Here is a 4,153-nt window from a genome sequence, read left to right on the forward strand (position 1 = left end):
TCAACCGTACAAGTGATTATTCATTTAGCGCCAAAAAAAGAATAATGAACCAGAACTGAACCGAGATGTAGAGCCAGCCCATCTGCAGTTGTCCCAGGGGTAAATGGAATATTCAAAATGCCAACAAGGATCGATAGACCACACCTTGAAGTGATTAAAGATTCAATTTGGTAATAACAACTACCTAGCATAGTTGGTGAGTTATGGTGTGCAAAATCCCTTCCTTATTAGGAGGACTCAAGTTTAAACCTCTTGGCTACCATTTTTTGGAGATTTTTTTTTTGAAAGATTTTCTCTCTCCTACTCATCACTTTAAGCAAGGAGGTCGGCCAAGAGGGTTGTGTGCAAGTTGAAGAGAAAAAAATAGGAAAAAAAAGAAGAAAAAAGATAAGGAAAAGACAAGGGCATGGATGGAATTTCCCATTAAAATAGAATATTATCCAAATCCAAGCAAGAAAAATTGGCCAAGGGGGGTTTCTTGCGCAAGAAGAGAGAGAAAAATAGAAAAAGGGAGAAAAATAGGAAAAAAAGGCATGAAAAATCATGGGAGATTCTCTCTCCACACATTTTCTCTGTCTCTCTTTTCTCTCCTCCACCTCATCAACAAGATAAAGACAAAAATCCTTTTTTTTAGAAGCTAAAATTGTTAGCTTCCCTCCCCCATTCTCTATATAATAGAATCAACATAAGGGGAGAAGGCACTTCATTCTTCTTTTAGTTTTTTTTTTAGTTCCTCTCTCTCTCTCTCTCTCACTCTCTTTAGTTTTAGTTCTTATTTGTTTTTGCTTTAATGACTTTTGTAATAGCATTTTTATTTCAATTAATACAAGCACTCTTTTATTTTTATTCAGCCTTTTATGTTTATGATTTATGCAATTGAATTGTAATTTTTAAGTTATATTTCTAGGCTTAGATCTAGGTGACAAGATCACGAGCCGTGGAGCATCTTTTTTTCAAGTTCAGTTTTTTTTTTAAGATTGCTTTCTCTAGGCCTAGAAATTTCAGATTTGGTTCATTCCAGATCTGGTTTTTAGGGTTGGCAGTATCTCAAATCACCCAAGCTTTCAAGTTCAAGCATCGATTCAGGTAGGTAGGCTTCTTCAATAGTCTTCTCTCCCCCCTCTTATTCCCTCTTCTGACTGCCTTTTCTTTCTTAATTTAAGATATTAATTTCAGTCATTATATTATTGCTTTCCCTTTCCCCCAAGGTTCATGGCAAGTTTATGTGTTGGCTTTGCCCCTCCTAGCCATAGAACCATCATTTTATTATTTTTATTTTAATTACCTCTCTTTCCCTAAAGCCAAGTAGAGTAACCCTTGTAAGAGTGACTCTCTGGTCAAGTAGGGAAGCTCATATTATGATGCATCCCTCGGGCTAAGTAGAGAAACCAACTTGTGGGCCTCTCTCTAGCTTTATCCCCTTTTTTTTACTTTATTTTTATTTCAACATTTTTTTCCTTTATTTCTTTTTAATTGCGTGGGTTGTTTATTTTCAGTTATTTATTTATTTAATTTTAATTGTGTGGCTTTCATTTTAAATTCTTAGATGATGAATGGTTAGGACGTTATTTTAGATACATATGTTTAGAACGGTAATTAGAATTAGATCACAACCATTAATCAGTTCACTTTTGCATTATTAAAAGAAGCCAAAAATAAAGTGGTTGTTCTCCCTGTGTTCGACCCGTAGCTACACTAATCCGTACGCTTGCGGTTACATTTTAAATCCTAACAATACCCTACTTCCTATTTTCTCTCCTCTCTCTTCCTCTCCGCCTCATCAAAATTGTCCAAGGGGATCCACCCTTGGACGTCTTCCTCTCTCTCTCTCTCCCTCTCTCCTATTCCCTATAAAAGGGAGTTCACCAAACCCTAAAGGGTGGTCCCTCGTTTGCTCTTTTTTTCTCTAATTTTTAGTTGTGCTCTTCTTTTAGTTCTAGTTCTAGTTCTTCTTAGTTTTTCTTACTTTAAACACTTTTTTAATTGGTTTTTATTTCATGAATGTAATGTTTTTAATTTTTATGTTCATGTTTTTCAAGTTAATCAAAGGTGTAATAATTTTAATTTATAGTTCTAGGCTTAGTTCTAGGTGACAAGAACAAGCTGTGGCATGTCTTTCAAGTTCAATTTTTTCTCTTCAGATTTGTCTTCTCTAATACTAACAATTTCAGATTTGGTTTATTCCAGATCTAGTTTTTAGTACTAGTAGTATTTCAAATCTCAATCAAGTTTTCAAGTTCAATTATTAAAGTTCAGGTAAGTAGGCTTCTACAGTAGTCTTCTCACCCCCTCTCGTTCCCTCTTCTTACTACCCTTTCATTCTTAATGTAGGTTTTAAATTTTTAGCTTTTGCATTATTGCTTTTCCTTTCCCCCAAGGTTCATGGCTAGATTATGTGTTGGATTTGCCCTTCTCTAGCTATGGAACCATCCTTTCATTTTGATTATTTATATTGCATCTCTTCCCCTAAAGTCAAGTAGAAAAGCCCTTGTAAGAGTACTCTCTGGTTAAGTAGGAAAGCTCATATTATTTATGGTGTATCCCTTGGGCTAAGTAGAGATACCTACTTATGTGTCACTCTCTAGCTTTTTCTCCTTTTTATTTTATTTATTTACTTTTCAGCACTTTTTATTTCAACACTTTTATTTTCAGTTATTTGCGTGGTTTGAGTATTTAGATTCCTAGATGAAGAATGGTTAGGGTTAGATGTGAATTGTTAGGTCTTTCAATTTTTAATTTCAATTTCAATTTCCAATTTCCCTAGATGTGTTGGTTAGGATGCTTTTAGATGCATTTGTGTTAGGAAGGTAGTCAGAAGTAGATCACCATAATAATTCTTTACACTTCCGCATTACTAAAAGAAGCCAAAATAAAGTGGCTGCTCTTCTTGTGTTCGACTCATTAGCTACACTGATCCGTGTGCTTGTGGTTACTTTTAAATCTCAAATAAGTTTTTAGCACCATTGCCGGGGAGACAATTCCATGTTATTTTTCACTTTCTTTTGATAAATTGGAGTGCTTTGTTTTTTGCTTTATTTTTTTTTCTTTTTCTTTTATTGAATTCTTAAGAAGAACAACTTACAATAATAGTTATATCGGTGGAGGTCGCCAAGCCTTACAGTATGATAAAGACAGGTTTTTCCCTGTAACAGTACCTCAGGAATTGAATTAAGCAACCTTGGATCCCTTCCGCTAAGCTCACACAAAAAAAAAAAAAAAAAGAAAAAAAAAGAAAAAATGTTTTCAATTTTTTTTTCTTTTGTGTTTGTGGTTTGTCTTATTCTAGTTGTGGATAGTGTTCTGTTGCATGAGTGCTGGGTGGGTACGTAATAGTGTGAATAAGTTAGAAAGAAAAGATCCAATAAATAGTGACCCTATACATTTGCTCTCTTTAAAACCTTTCATTATGGGAGACCAACAGCAAAACCCTCCACCTAAATTTTTGAAAGATAGGTTCTACCCTGATAGAACAACCCAACCTTCCTGTATAGTTCTACCACAAGCCTAGGGCAATAATTTTGAGCTCAAATCTCAATATATCACTAAGTTGCCCCACTTCCATGGGCTGCCCTCTGAGGATGCATACCTATTCCTTAGGGAATTTGAGGAGGTTTGTGTTCTAATTAAGGTCCAACATTTGACTGATGATGCTGTAAAATTAAGGTTCATAAATTTTGTGCTCAAGGACCAAGCTAAGAAATGGCTCTATGGTTTGCCTACCAATTTCATTACCACATGGGATGGGTTTATTATAGTCTTCCTGAAAAAAGTCTTTCCTTTGCATAAAACCAATAAACTCAGGAGTGACATTCTTCAATTCAGGCAGAAACCTAGTGAGTCATTCTCTAAATTTATGGAGAGATTTAAGGACCTCCTTCAGGAATGCCTACACCATGGAGTTGATACACGGTAACTTTGTTAAATCATTTACAAGGGTATTGATTATCAGACTCAGTAGTTGTTAGAATCTATATGCCCCAAAGGTTTACATCTTTTATAGATGAAGACGATACTTGGAACTTTTTGCTTGAATTGGTTGAGAAAGCCAGAGATTGGGAGTCTCCTCAAGAAATTGAGAGGACAAATAAGGGTTACCTTGCAGAAGGTGTTGTGGCCAAAGAGGCTCAACTTGAGAGTCTTATCAAGAGATTTG

General features: G+C 35.2%; 1 non-coding gene across 1 annotated transcript; it reads right to left on the bottom strand.

Moving 5' to 3' along the window:
• Positions 1 to 3,793: 3,793 nt before the first annotated feature.
• LOC122066003 lies at positions 3,794 to 3,900 on the bottom strand. The gene has a single exon (XR_006136191.1). It is a non-coding gene; the product is annotated as a small nucleolar RNA R71 (small nucleolar RNA).
• Positions 3,901 to 4,153: the final 253 nt, after the last annotated feature.

Source organism: Macadamia integrifolia, unplaced genomic scaffold (genome assembly GCF_013358625.1).
Source record: "Macadamia integrifolia cultivar HAES 741 unplaced genomic scaffold, SCU_Mint_v3 scaffold2182, whole genome shotgun sequence".
Taxonomy (NCBI): Eukaryota; Viridiplantae; Streptophyta; class Magnoliopsida; order Proteales; family Proteaceae; genus Macadamia; species Macadamia integrifolia.